This window comes from Melanotaenia boesemani, chromosome 7 (genome assembly GCF_017639745.1).
Source record: "Melanotaenia boesemani isolate fMelBoe1 chromosome 7, fMelBoe1.pri, whole genome shotgun sequence".
NCBI lineage: Eukaryota > Metazoa > Chordata > Actinopteri > Atheriniformes > Melanotaeniidae > Melanotaenia > Melanotaenia boesemani.
Window position 1 is genome coordinate 21355562 of NC_055688.1, and position 15695 is coordinate 21371256.

Genomic DNA, 15695 nt, shown 5'->3' on the forward strand with positions numbered 1-15695 from the left:
TTTAAAATAGGTCCTGTTTTCTTTATTAATATATGTATTCTACATATATTAGGGATCACCAGATCCTGACCTCCTGGGCCAGCATCCTGCAAGTTTTCAGTGTATCCCTGCTTCAACACACCTGACTCAAATTAAATAGACCTAACAAACTATGAAGTTCAAGTCAGGGGTGGTGAAAACCTGGTATTTGTATATATATATATATATATATATATATATATATATATATGTATATTTAGTATCTATAGAAATGAAACTTTGACATACAGAATATCAAAGTTTAGTTTCCATAGCTTGATATGGTGTATAACAAAGTTTAATTCATATAGTGTTATCTCATGAAAAGATATACTAAAATATTTGCAAAAATGTGAGGCGTGTACTCACTTATGTGAGATACTGTAGATAGATAGATAGATAGATAGATAGATAGATAGATAGATAGATAGATAGATAGATAGATAGATAGATAGATAGATAGATAGATAGATAGATAGATAGATAGATAGATAGATAGATAGATAGATAGATCAGCATGAGAAAGAAAGAAAGAAAGAAAGAAAGAAAGAAAGAAAGAAAGAAAGAAAGAAAGAAAGAAAGAAAGAAAGAAAGAAAGAAAGAAAGAAAGAAAGAAAGAAAGAAAGAAAGAGTCTAAGGAAATGAGGAAAGGGACTAGTTTGACTTGCACTAAGGTTTCTTTACACTATAATGACACGGGCATTATGCTGAACTTTGGCTGCCGTATGTCAAAAAGAATGAGCACTTTCACCAGTGTGGAGCTCTAGCCAGCAGCATGCACTGCTGTTTGTCTTTCAAATGCCATTGTGGGTGAGGCCACTAGTGTACGTACAAAGTGCCTGTTACAACTTTCCATTCACTGTGGGATTCTGAAACTCACAAAGGAATCTCAAATTATCCACCTGTGATTTAGTGCAATTTTGAATGATCATCTATCACATAGTCTGAGTTACAAAATGATTACTTTAAACTCTTTCTTGTTTCCTGCGATTTTGTAGCCAGTGAGGCCAGTTTTGTAACAGCGAGTGGTTACGCATGCACAGTTCATACCTCACTCAAACAGTCACAGAGAACACACTGCTAAAGTCTTGTATTTAGCTTCATCTCAAGTGAAAACCTGATCTGCAGTGGCTACAGATTGGAAGATTACAGCTGAGCAGAAGCACAGGAGCACTATCTTTTACAGGCAATTACTCAATTATATGTAAACACTGTCACAGGAAACACAATGCCCCACAAACTGCTAAATGATCTACTTCGGTGCCACAAAAAGCCCTCATTCACAAAGAGGAAAGTCATGAGAGAAAGGGAAAAAAAAATCATTACACAAACTTGTCAGTGCAATCTCACTCAAAAAACAAGATAAAGTTTTACTGGATTTTACTGGAAAATGTACTTTTGGTTTATTTTATTTAAAAAAAATTAGGTACCATTCTTGAACCTGAACTAATACTTTTAAAACAAGAAATCAATCTTCAATATTTTTCAGTGACAATGCAAACATTGCTCTCTTTAGCCTTGACAGTACTGCTGTTTTACCACTAGTGGGAGCTAGTAAACAGATGGCATGAGGATCCAAGGATTCCTCTGCAGGCTACAACACAGAAAAAAAGTTCTTGTTTGAACAGTGTTGGGAACCAACAGTGATTTTATAGGTTTGTTTAAAGACACAGGTTAAGACTTTAGACAGCCAGGTAGTTAAATAGATGAGTTTGAGGAGGCTGGGTGTTAGGTTACACCGAGACAGACTAAATGGATGAGTCCTTTCATTAGTCTGTAAACATTTAGGTAGAATTAACAGAGTGGATAAGATACAACACTTGCCCTGAAATTCTGGGCTGTGACAGAGTTGACTAAGGGAAGCATGTGAGGCAGAATAAAGGTTTTAATCTGTCAGGTTTTATTTCCTCGTATTTTAAATGTTGAAAAGGTTAGTCAGAGCGCTGCAGCCTCCCACCTGGATGATGAAACCTCACACTGCACACACTCAACCAAGAATGGAAACCCCATATGGTGTTACCTGCTTGTGGTCAGTGGTCACACACCTGGTGTGAAGCCCCGGCCCACAGTCCTTCCCTGTGGTCCTGTAGTCACCACATAGGTTAACACACATGCAGTAAAACACTCCACTTCACTGCAGCAGCCCTGCAGGCCTTTCTAAATCTCTCCTGAGACAACCTGCCGTGAGGTAATGAGGAATTAGAGTAGAGGAAGGAGGTCTCCAGAAGATTTACAGGTTTTAAGTCCTGATAGCGTCACCCAGGAAGAGCCACAGGCCTGTGGCTACCAGTGACACTGACAACAACTTCCTAACCAACACAACACCTCATAGATGATGGGTGGCTTGTAAAGTAGGAGATAGCAGGCATGAAAGAAAAAAATGTTTGATGTGTATGTGTGTCATGACATCTTAATGTTCTATTAAAAGCTCATATGTGAGTCTGTGCTATTTTTACAGTTTGCTGTCATCCTTTAACATCAAATATTCAGAAAGGACTACTGATCTGTGGCTCTTTAAAGTCCTTAATCCATTGTGATTCAGTTTGCAGGCTAGGACTCAATATAATGTGTCACATTTTCTTTTGAGATGTTTCATAAGCTTGTTGCAGATTCTTTCACTTTCCATTCAACTCTTGTTTAAAACATCTATTCTGTTATTGTCGGTTTTGCTGTAAGGCCAAAATGATTATCAAGTTTATATAAAATTCATGAGTCTGTGTGTTTGTTTTCACAGTGCAAGCCAAATGTTTGGTCACGTGTTCCCATGACACCTAAAGTGCCTCCAAACTTTTGACAAGTATTGGATGTATCAAAAGTAACTGTGAAAAGAACAGAACTAAAACACAGTTATGACCTCAATAAAATTTATTTAATTTAAGAAGTCTGTGCAGACTGGATACCCAATGTGTACTGATATTAAAAAAGATCAAAATGAACACAAAATTCAAGCATACAATGATTACCTGCAACATGAAACATTGTGAACAACTATCTAAATACACCTGAATTTCTGGCATTGCTAATAAACAGCACTTTAATTACAAGTGATATGGCTGACTTCTGTGTTTTTTTAGACGGAACTTGTGTGACAAATGCTGTGGCCACTCCTCATTCCAGTTAGCTTCTCCCCGGAAAACAAGGTGGGAAATACTTTGAAATTGCGTAGCTTAATCTTCCTGTCACCCTTCATTTACTTCTACTTTCTCATTCAGGCTTTCCCAACTTATGTTTAATATTTTGCCTTTCCCTTCTCTTCTTGTAATGGGGTGAATTTATTTATATTGCGCACCACCAATAAGAATATAATGCAAATGGAAAAAGTTATGTACTTAACTTAATAAAGTGTTTGGTAGGTAAAACTAGCCAAAACTAGCTTCTGATGAAACCAAAAGATTAGCAGTGGCTCAGATCTAAAGTTAAAAGAGAGGCTAATATTAGTAAAACAAACCGCTGTGAATATTTTCTGTGATGTTTGTAGTGCTTTGGTGGTTACGGACATCATAATGGACATCACAATCAACCGAACACGTGCACACTGTCTGACACATTCAAATGTCATGAAAACAACCACAGGATTAAGAACTGTGTGCTGATTCACAAAACCACGCAGCTTAACTTTTGAAGGAGTGATTCCTTGCTATGTGTTATCTTTAGGTGTCCAGAACTGGTTTTGACATTGAAGCTTTCATAAACACACAAGCCAATTTGAGATCTGAGCAGAAAATAAATAAATTAATAAATAAACACCCGTAACTGACTTAACCTTTGTGACACATGCATCACACAGTGATGCACGCTAACAGTGACTGATACTGGATGACAGATTTGTCTTCTCATCTCTCATTTATGAGCGTGTAGTGAGCTATCTAACAGTGGGGCCCCATGTTCAGAAGTTGGGCTTCCACCCCGGACAGGTATGTACCATGCAATTACCAGACTAGCTCAGAGCATGCAATTATCAGTAGGTGCTGTAGCATTAAGTGCAGGGGCGGTGGTGAAAACAACTTTAAAGTAAAGATGGCTAGTGTCAGGTATCAAGATTTACTTCGCCAGACTAATTTTTCTCACTTACAACTGTGTAGGGTGTCCTTAGATATAAGGGCAGACCTGTTTTATGACAGAGGCTGCAGTGGGTGTGATCAAGCATGGGAGAATGTGTGTAGGTGTGCTTACCATTTTAAAAATAGGGCATGCCTGACAGAACAACTGACAAATCAACATGTGTGTTTATGTTTATGTGAAGGGAGACTGTGTGAATGTGGCTCTATCGTGTCCAGGTCTGCACACAAGGTATGAGAGTCTGTGAAGACTCCATCATCAGAGATAGACAGAATGCAGAAATGAAAAGAATGTAGAGTCTTGGGTGCATTTATGCATGTAGGTATGAAGGAGTGAAGTTTGCTTACATTCTTGAAAACACTAATGAGAGATATGCATGTTTATTACAGCTTGTATGCATGTGTGTGTGTGTGTGTGTGTGTGTGTGTGTGAGAGAGAGAGAGAGAGAGAGAGAGAGAGAGAGAGAGAGAGAGACCACATATGCATGCGTGTGTTGTGTGTACAGCCATGTCTGCAGGGTGAGGTGGAGGCCGATGCTTTGGCAGCAGGTCTGGCACGTCTTTCAGGCCCAAACCTGCACAGAAGAGAGTGAGAGAAGAGAGGCAGAAAGCAAATAGGTGAGTCTACTTGTCTTTATGTAATAGGCTTCACTTATTCTACACCATCACTAAAAGTTCTTTGCCCTTTCAAGCCAGATAGGAGTCAAATTAACCCAACACTAAGTCCTGAAGGGGGAAATATTTATTAGTGAACTGACCAGCAACACAAAAAAGCACATCGTTTTAAGTTAATTAGTGTTCACACACACAACATGAGCCCCTGTAAACTTCTAAGCAAATCTACTTGTTTGCATGCAGCTGGGTGGTCCCAGTTTCCACTTGTTACAGTTTTATCATTTTTTCTTCTTCTTGTTTTGGTTTAGATTTGTATCTGTACATCTCGTCTACCACAGAGCATGAAGCAAGCATGTGGGTCATCTATGTTTTGCTTCGACGTTTCAGCCAGGCGCATCCCTGTTGATGAATACATTGTATTTCATAAGTCACGCATTTCAGGAATGTGTTCAAAAGCTATTTGAGTTACTTTTGCAGTTTGTATCTGCAATGACTGGCAAAGCAGTTTGGTTTTTATTTGGATTAGTGCTAGTTGAGATTTATTCTTATATTACTAATTATATTATACATTTTATATTTAAAAAAATTATATAAACAAACATTTATATTAAGAAAATCTAAAAATAATATCCAGCTGAATATAATAATTAGAGTAGTTTGGATTCCTCTACTATTGAAAACTAAATGGCATTAAAAAAAGAAGTGGGAAAAAAAATAATGCAGCTTATTTGACTAATTGGCAGTGGGTAAGTATTAGATAACTGGGTATTAAAAAAGCACCTTAGAGAGGCAGAGTCAGATGTAAAGATGGGAAGAGGTTCCACAATCTGCATTAATAAGGTGCAGAAATTACAGCACAGTTTCGAACTAATGTCCCGTAACATTAAAACAGAAAAACATTTATAGACTGTTGGTAAGAGAAAGGTGGTGACATGCAGTGGTAAACATGGCTCTACCCCAACTTTTTGAGATGTTAGGATGCAACCCTGTCCAGAATATCTCACTTTCAACACTGAATATGTTTTCTATGTTCCATTCCAAAGAAAATTTTGGTTTATAAGATCTACTAATCATTTTATTCTGTTTTTATTGACATTTTTCAGTCTCTCCACTTTTTGGAATTGGGGTTGATTTTCCCTACAGAATAGGCAACCGCATCTTTAATACCAATATTATCACTATGTTAAAAAAAACTGAGTAGAATAATATTCAAATATAAGTAGTCTACTTTTATGTAATTTAATTGCATTTAAAATAATAAAACAGGAACTTTAAATTTTGTTTAGAAAACAATATGCATTCAGTAATGTTTTGATCTCAACATCTTAGATCAAATCACAGTATTACTGTGTGTAATACCTGCATAACATTGTTGTTATTTTTTTTTTCAATATCACATTTATAGTCAGTACTGGTATAGTACAACATTCTCACCATGCTACATTGTATTTAGATTCATGTGGTAAGGCAAAAATACAAAATTTATATATAAGGATGGAACAGATAAAAAAAATCTGAGAAAACAGACCTATTCAAAGAATAAGTAAAAGTTGAATATTTAGTTAAAGTAGCCAACATCTGGACTAATTACTCATGATAAATTAGTCAACTTTCTACTGAGATTATTGTTAGATAGAAGGATTTCCTACATAACATCCAGATAATACCTAGACCTACAAAGAAACACTTCTACAGAGTATATGTATCCCCTAAGGCAGAAAGTAAATCACTGTACATTGTGACCATGGTATAAAAGTCGCATTCGAGAGTGTTTCAACTCCAAAACCTCAAAGGAAATCTCCATTCAGTGGCCATCAAAGAAAGCCTTAGCCCACTATCGCTGTTGGACTGGTTGTAAAAAAAGAGAAAGGATTAAGAGAGAAAACAGAGAGAAGAAAAGTAGAGAGTGTACAGGTGAAGTCCTATGACTGTCAAGGTTTGCTCAGCTGTGTGGTATTCTTTTCTCTGCCCCACCCAGTAACCAAAGGCCAGGATATCTTTCCATTTCACTCTTCTCCACCCTTCCTCGCTATATCTCTCTCCCTCATTCATATTTGCACAGGTGAGAGGACAGCAGTCCAATAGGTGTGGGTGGGAGACCTGAAAGTCAGGTTTGCCTGGCTGACGGGTGGAAGGAGATCATCTACAAACTGTGGATAGATGGGGATCTGATGGCAGGGGCCCAGCCAGCCTTTTGTCTGGAGAGACAGACAGCAAACATGCTAATATGAGGAAAAATTATGTTCTGTGAGTCATGATGTCCTGTGACACAGTGAAAAATCAGAGAAAAAGATACGCAGCCAATTCAATTATAAATACACAATTTCCAAAAGATGCACAGGAACATGAAGAACGCAGGGTGCCAATGAAGGGAGGACAGAGAACAGGTTGGCAGGTGGAGCAGTGCAGTCATAAGGGCGGGGAGGTTTTGCTACCAGGGCCAAAAGTTCAGAGTGAGGCAAACAAGTAGGTAACCCAAACCACCATGTGCCAGAGTCTCACGTGTTTCCCTCTTTGTCTTAACAGGCTAGAGCTCAGGTTTCTGGTACATCCATGCTTCCTAGGAGATGAGGTCCCCCACACGCCCCCCTTGCGCATCTACCCCTTGAGCCCTTCACCCCACCCCGCAAAGGTAAACACTTACACTATAAGCAAACACATACATAATACATCAACACCATGAGAGAAAAGGCAAACACTGGCGTGCACATAAGCCTGAGAAGCTCAGCATTATCGTGCCACCACCAGCAAAATAAGGGCACACAAAGATACTTCAACCAAGTGGATAAACTGTACAGATTGTCCAACTGGAAAAGGGGCCCCATTTTTAAAAAATCACACTGCCACTCAGTGCTTTTTAGAAATATATAGTCCAGTTGTAAATGGCCATAATTTACCATTACGTCCCTGTCAAGAAAGTGTCGCTCAGACACGAGAGGGGATTATCAGACAAATGTACACCTGAAGCTATTCCCGCCCTCTCTCCTCCTCCTCCCCCTCCTGTGAAATTCCACCAGAGCTCTGTCTGAATCATATCTTAGTGTAATGTTAGACTTCAGCACCTGAAGTTCTAGTTGAGTTTGTGAACAAGTGGACTCAAACTTCTTTAATGCTGTTAATGTGCTACATATTCACATTTTATACTATTGACTATAACTGTATGGGTGCTCTTGTTTACAGACTACCAGAAAAAACTAACCAAGCACTTTTTGTGTTTTTTTTTACAGGGTCTCCAACACTCTTTAAACTAAATACCCTCCCTCATCTGGAAAGGATGAGGTGAGGGTATTGATTTGGTTGCAATCTGCATCAACTTTAAACGTCATTACATCCTTTAAATTGGAGCTGCATAGTCAGTATGACATTGTTTCTTTTATTAATCTGTAAGAGATGATCTACTGATTTTAAGGCATTTAAGGTTAATTTCCAGTTGAGAGACTTCAGAGTTTCAACAAGAAAAAAAACTGAATAAACACAAAACATTGTAAGATAAAAGGCAAATAACAAACTAACCATATTCTCTATTCAGCATGTCAATACTTACACTATACCTCTTTACTTATAACACCACCACGATCTCGTGTGCATCACCACATGCATCTTTTGCCATTTTACCTTTAAAACATACAGTATTATTCATATGAGTCCACAAACAGAGACTTACAAAAGCTAACAAACCTGAGATTTGACCATCTTACACTCTCCATACCCCCTTCAACTGGAGGAGGTTTTGAGAGAGAAAATTAGTTTGAAATAAGATTTGAAAAAGTATGTAATGAGATACTTTGCCAATGATTACTTGATTGCTTCATAAAAGCTTAAACAATAAAACTGTGTTTTTGTTTGTTTGTTTACTGATTTGACCAGTTCTGTGCTGAATATGTTCAATTCCAAATCCCGAGTTTCTCCTGTCAAGTTGATGATTTTGCAAGTATTTGTTTAAATTAATTTATACTGAAAATGGAGGGGCGAACATATCTAGTAAGGCCCCGCTCTTGTGTTAAGATTAAAGTCCCTCTAAATCCTGTGAAAGTCTCATCTGTGTACCTCCAAATTGTACAATTTGAGCTCTTGACATGGAAAATAACACATGCTTTTAATGTTTTTCAGAATTTGACTGCATTGTCTTTTTTGATGAAAAAAAGCAGCTCTTTATAAAAAAAAAAAAAGAGAGAGAGAGATGGTACAAGGCCTTATACTCATGTAAGTATCAATTTTATACGTACACTTTCTGTGCTGTAACACTCCAAGTGTTTCTAGCTCCATTCGGGGGCCAGGCCAGGTCATAGCTGCTCGTAAGCTTTGGATCGGTTGTGGAAGGAAGAGGGTGATGCTCAGCTCTTCATCTGGTGCTTGATTTCTTTGATCTGTTCACCAGTGAAGTGGTAAATGCAGTTGTGCAAAGGTGCATAACTGAGTAGGAAACTGTAAACCAAAAACAACTTTGCAAAAGTTACAGCTCAGGTACAGCTTTCAGGCTAAAGATGCACTATGGATTGTGTAGCTTCCTCTCAAGGCTTTATACTGGAAGCCCCTCCTACTATTGATTGACATTCATTTTTACAATATATGCAATATTAAAACACAAAACGTGTGCATTTAACACTACATAGAAAGCTGAGATGATTTAATTGGTAGCTATCGCTGCTTTCCTAGCTTAATGCTATCAGGCTAACAGTGGTGTCTGAAATGGTGCCCAAGAGAAGCACAATACAACCTTGCTCCATAATTTCATAAAAAAGGATAGAACTGCATATATTTTCAGCTGTGGTTACAAACTGTATTCAACCTACTTATTAGAATGCATGGTACCCCATGACACTGCTAGCTAGCACTGCTCTCCCACCAGTATTCAATTTCCTGGGATTAGCAGCACACAGCAAGGCCAAGCAAAGACCCCAAGCACTCAAAATGATGTTTAAAAAAAGAAACTAAAATTGCTCTCCATGGAAACTTACCTAGTTTGCTCTGCTCCTTCTAAAAGTAGCCCACTAGCTCTATCCAGCTCCCTGAGCTTGAGTCTTCTACAGTTAGCTACCATTCAGCTGGAAGCAAACAATCAAGCTTCTCACCACCTCCAGCTTGCTGAGTGCTATAACTCGTTGCTCTGCCTTGTGTTCTCCACCTGACCTGGGCTAACTTCACCTCAGCTTGCATATAGCATAATGTGTGCTGTATGACATCATCTTTCTGAGAGTTTCAGTGGTCCTTGGCCTTGGCTTTGATGGTTAATTTTGCTTTAACTTCTCATGGACATGTTAGCAAGGTCAAAATTTTGATTTTGACAAGAGGGTACCTCTAAAATCAACAGCATTACATTTACGCAGAAGAAACAGGATCAAACATGTTTGGTTTTGAAATAAACCAAAAGATTAAATTCAGATTTATGCAGTCTGTCCCAATGGTGCACATAGGATTAAAAACTTCCTCTGTCTCTCTGTAGCCAGTCTCTGTCATTCCATCGTGAGGATTCAGACTGGGGGCTTGTGATCACACTGATCACTGTAAACACACAGCCAGGAATCACTGTGATGTCATTGGGAGAAGAAGGTGGTGCTGGTGGCGGTGTGTGTGTGTGTGTACTTGTATTGTTCAGGCTGTTGACACATATTGCAGTTCAGAGTCACATGGTGGGACTCTTTACTTCATGGGATAGCATCGTTACTTTGAGTGTAAGGTTAAGTTACACAAGTAATTCTTAAGGTTTGGGTAGGTATCTTGGGAATAAATGATAGTCTAAAAACCTTAAATCGTTATTAAAACAGCTGCAAAGAGAAACCATAAATACCAACACAAAGCACTTAATCTGTTTATATAAAAGCATGACAGATACTTCTTTCTACATCCACATCTTCATAACACCCACAGTAACATGTCAGTCTGCTTGAAAGAAAACACATCACAGAAACATTTGTCCAAAAGAGAGACGTATCATAAAACGGCTCAGAAATTGTGAGATGTCAACCTTTTCACAATGCTCATGGTTTAGGGTAACATCTAGACCGGATACATGTAATCATATACAATATAGCACAAGTTTTAAGCCCCTCTTCATTGTGTTTGATTTTACTTAAGAAGCCAGCCTTTATGAAATACTTTAAAGTGGTCTTAAGCAGAAGTTTTCTGGCTTTTAACAAAGCTTTGTTCGACACTGGCTGCTTTTTGTCCCATTTTGAGTCCGGGTCTTGAACCTCAGTGCATGTCTGCTTTTCAATTATTTGTTTGTTAGGCTTCTTAACACCGACCTTAAGAATTGTTCAATCATAACAATTGCACCTAACTCAATGAATGAACCAGTGTTATGTCTTTATATAATAGACAACTTTGTAAAATAAATAAACAATTTGAATAGTATCTTTACACTTTTAGCAGCCTGTTGAAAATATACATACTCTGTTCCCATTTCTTTAGTTGTGTCTACAAAACAGGAAAAAGACAAGAGTGATATAAGTTTTTTTCACTGAGGTGATTCCAAGTGAACTAGGATGTGCTCTGAGGAAAAGGGGAGAACAAACTGGAAAACTTAAAACAATATAAGCAATCTGAAAATGATATCCTGAACAGGTCACCAGTCCATTGCAGGGCCGATAAATGAATCTGTTGAATCTATCTGTTTATTGAAGCCTCTTCAGAAATGGTCTTATTGGATGAGTGGCTATCAAAATTCTAAAAGAAGGCCTACGTGGAACAAAGGCTAAGAAATACCAAACTACAAAATATATGGGCTTAAATTAATGGCAACAGGTCTTACAGAGTATTATTCCTCCCCAGAGCCCTGACCTCAACATGAAGCAGTGCTGCATCCAACTTCTGAAGAGGAGCTTTGAATGTCCTTCTAACAGCCTGAAGATTACTTAACAAATTACAAGAAAGCTTGTCTTATGGGGTTCAGGCTGTGTTGAAGACTAAAGTGAAACTTGTTTCTTTCAGGGTATATATTGTGCCTTGTGCTTGTCCTGCTTTACTGTTGGTGTTGTATTGCTGCTGGTACCCAAATTTCCCTGAGGGCTCTCCGAAGGGATTAATAAAGTATTTCTATTCTATTCTATTCTATTCTAAATGGTCTAATAAATAAAGCCTCTAAAATGTACTATAATGTTTTTTTATTATTATTTCTGAGCTATTGGAGATTCTGGAGCGAGCAAGTGTTGCAGTGGATCATCATCATTGCTCTCACAACTGCATTGATATTGATTGATAGATGAGTCTTCATGAGACACCATGGTTCTGGTCCCAGTCATTGGTAGCTTCCCAGTTGCTGCAGAAAAGATCGAGCTAATGGTCCCCCACTGGGAGAACAAAAGAGTCCATGATTTAAAGCCACATGAGCTGCAGTAGGTGGGGACTCCTGTAGATACATATAGTCTCACCTGATCAGCTCATGAATATAATAGTACCATGATAGTGTGAAGAGGAAAAAATGATCAAGGAGAATGGTGAAAATGGCCCATCTGCATTGCCAGAGGGAATGGCAAAGTGAAGTGAAATAGGATCGGGGGAGAAAAGACTGAAGAGAGAATCTGTTCAGCTACTTTAAAAGTTCCACTGAATGGCCAAAGTGCATCAAGTCTTTTCATTAGTTAAATTTTCATTGTAATTATTTTGAATTTACAGTCAGTGGAAAATCTCTTCAAAAACCCAAGATGCCACAAAACAGCCTCTAAAATTCCTGAAATACTCAATAGAATAGTCGTCTCATGTGCCATGACCCCTGCAGTAATCACAGATATTAAATAAAGACTATGTAAAAGGTTCACATTCCAGCTTTGATAGTAAATTATTGATTTTGGACCTTATTTTCATCAATATTATAATCTTATTATCTTATTGTATTAATCATGACAAGACTTGCTACAGGTACTTTACAAAGAAAGACTGAAAACTAAATTAAATCACTAATTCTCAGAAATTAGAAGTTCTTGAAGGTGTGTTTTAAGGATTGTTCTTTTATTCAGATCTCTGATATCCTACCTCTTGTTTCTCATATGCCCTCTTGAAAGTTAAAAAAGTATGAGTGGAGTCCTGGTTTTCTTCTGCATTGTCAAACCTCTTGTGAGCATTTGGATGCTGTGTGGAGGTGTGAATGCTAACAACATGGCTCAATCTGTATGCCACAGTGAAAAAACAATCCATGCTAATCTGCTGGCACAGACAGGAGTCCAGTTAGGCCAATCAGGAATGGAATCATCTGGAGTGGAGAGGGTTCAGAGAAGTCTAGATCAGGGCCCTGATTGCAGCAGGGTGAATTACAGCTGGAGAACAATGATGACTCCCTGGGTCAGCAATGATGGAGAGGCTTTAACTGCACCGGCACAGACAGCTTAAACTCACCTGATATTCACACATGTGCATACATGCATCTACACATATGGAGACACAAAACGCTGCAGACACACACATTCAAGAGCAGCCAGCAATAAATGCATACTTTGGGTTAGTCACAAATTTATCAGGGTCCTCCTTCTAAGGTTTACTCAGTGACCCAAACATTCTCTCAAGGCATGTCTTTGACCCGCCGCATTTCACTAACAACACAAAAAACAAAACAACTCAGCAAGCTACTTCCTATGAACTCAGCACAGATAAAATGGGAAACTACCTTTGCCCTGCAGCAGCGCATGTAAATACGATGGGAAAGGCTGAGGTTTGCATGAATGAAAGAAGCGGGGAGTTCAAATGTTAAGTGTATATGGGGGAGCTGGAGACAGAGTGGGGGTGTCTCCATCAAGTATTTTCTTTGCACCCACTTTGATCTGCCCAGTCATGATTTTAGAAGCAAGACCACAAGGGATGAAAGGTCTCTGCAGAGTAATCCTGTAGCTTCACTGGCTCTGGTGGAATCATGCACCTGGAGGGTGCAGCAGGTCACTTTTGACTATGACAAATAGCTTCAACGCTGTCATTGTCGTCAAGTATTTTGGAACATCAGCCTAGATCTGTGAGGATTTAACCCACTGATCACCTTCATCATTTGCCATTAATGATGCACAAAATCTGAAAATTATACCATTTAACTTAAAATCATGTTGTGATGTAATTTGCTGGGTTTCTCAGCACTTTTACCACATCATTAAACACACGCATATTGTTTTAAATAGAAATTTAAAGAAAGATAAACAGTTTCATTATTAAAGGTATCAAGGTGCTGCAGCTGTAAGATGTCTGCATGAAACTGATCTGCTCCTACTTGCAAAAAATATTGGTATTAAAAAGAGTTAAATCAGGATTTGTCTTGTGAGTTTTAAAGTGGCTGCACTATTGCCCCAGGTCCTGTATGGGAGCTAAGAGGTTGGCTTACTACACAGAAGAGATTGCTCTCAGCTTCTAGAAAAGGCAGGTGAGTACATGCACATGTGCCCCCTGCTCCACCATGCACACACATTAAAAACACAGATGCAAAGTCACATGGGTGATCAGGTTCATGTAACTGTGCTGAGGTCTGAGCAAGGTGGAGATTAAATATCAGCAGGAGCAGGTTTACTTTATTTCATGTATAATGAATAGCATTTTTACCTGAAATGTTTATGCTGATTACTTTTACAACGCTCACGAATAGCAAACCTTTTTCAGCCTGTTTCATAAATACTTAAAGTCAGCTGATGACTGACTTTGGAAACCATGACTATAGTTGACAAATACATCCTGTTTTGGACCCTCAGGGCCTGACTCATAACACCTAACCCAATACTTAATAGTATAAAGCTTCTGTCATAGTTGGTGAACTTATGTCATGTGGCTGGGAACAAATGCTCAGCTTCAAGTAGCATGCACACTGTACACCCCAGAGCTAAGGGAGGGATGTCGGCTGTGGGTGAGAAGGCAACGGGGGAGGTGGGAGAAGATTTTTAGGGTGCCTAGAGTTTTGGGGCTGAGTAGGTCTATTTAGCCCCCAGCAGACTGCCTCCTCTTTTCTTTCCCCCTACTCCTCCTCCTCCTCCTCCCCCTGGCTTTGTGTGTCCTGAGCCCACTCCTCCCCCTTTTGTCACCCGGGCATTCCGCTTTGGTTAGCACACACAATGGGCGCTCAGTGCTCACCCTCCTGACACTGCATTCTGCTTGTGCACTAGGGAGTGGGCATGGGAGGGGGAGGGAAAGGGGTCCGGGAGGGAAGGTTGGGAGATGACAGCAACTCACCCCATGTGACCGAAATGCCATCAAGTATCAACTACCCCCCCATAAAATACACACACACACACACACACACACACACACACACACACACACACTTCCCCTTTTTCAAAGCCCATCGTCTAACTTTGCCCATCCATGCAGATGGGCAGTAAACTAGAGCCAGCGGCCCGGTTGGCACAGTGAGAAACAAAACCTCCACTTCACTGGCCAAACAAACGAACAGGTGTCTGTTATGGCTGACTGGCGATATGGACCCCTGCCTTTACTGGCTTCTCTGCGTACCCAGCTACATGTGTGTTCCCTTCATCTTTATGCTGCAGGGCACACATCCTAAACGGAATTTTAAGACTTTGCTCAGAACATTTTTGTCTGAAAAATAATCCCCAACATCGACAACGGTAAGAGTAAAACTGGCATAGTTACAAGTCCTGATTTTACTGCTCTGACATGCTTATCAAAGATTTGGAATTCTTCCTGGCCTCCAGCAGTTTGCCCTGCTAATATAACGTCTCCTTTCTGTTTGACACATAATGGGTTATGTTGTTTTGTCAATAGATATGCCTAACATAACTCAAAATAGAAGATTTCCCACATCTGAAGTAAGTAAGAGCATTGACAGAAGCACTCCAGCAGTTTTCCCACTAATCTGAAACAACTAACGGACAATAATCACATCACCTGAAGTATCTAAAGTTGAGAGTAAAGTTACAGAGCATGTCAACTATCTACTGACTTGAAATGTAATTCCTGGATGAGGAAGCAACCGGTGGAGCGCAAGAAGATGACTGTATATGCGTGTGTGTGCGTGTGTGGCAAGAGCTTCGAGGCTGGTGGGGGGGTTAGTTTGGGTTTCAAAGACCATGCTTGTTCGCC

At 39.3% G+C, this 15695-nt stretch overlaps 1 long non-coding RNA gene across 2 annotated transcripts; it reads left to right on the forward strand.

Moving 5' to 3' along the window:
- Window positions 1–4550: 4550 nt before the first annotated feature.
- LOC121643427 lies at window positions 4551–11766 on the forward strand. Of its 2 annotated transcripts, XR_006011111.1 has the most exons (5): window positions 4555–4694; window positions 7218–7323; window positions 7919–8043; window positions 8802–8894; window positions 11463–11766. It is a non-coding gene; the product is annotated as an uncharacterized LOC121643427 (long non-coding RNA). The 2 variants fall into 2 exon arrangements; XR_006011110.1 differs by having other exon boundaries at window positions 4551–4694; window positions 7919–8894.
- Window positions 11767–15695: the final 3929 nt, after the last annotated feature.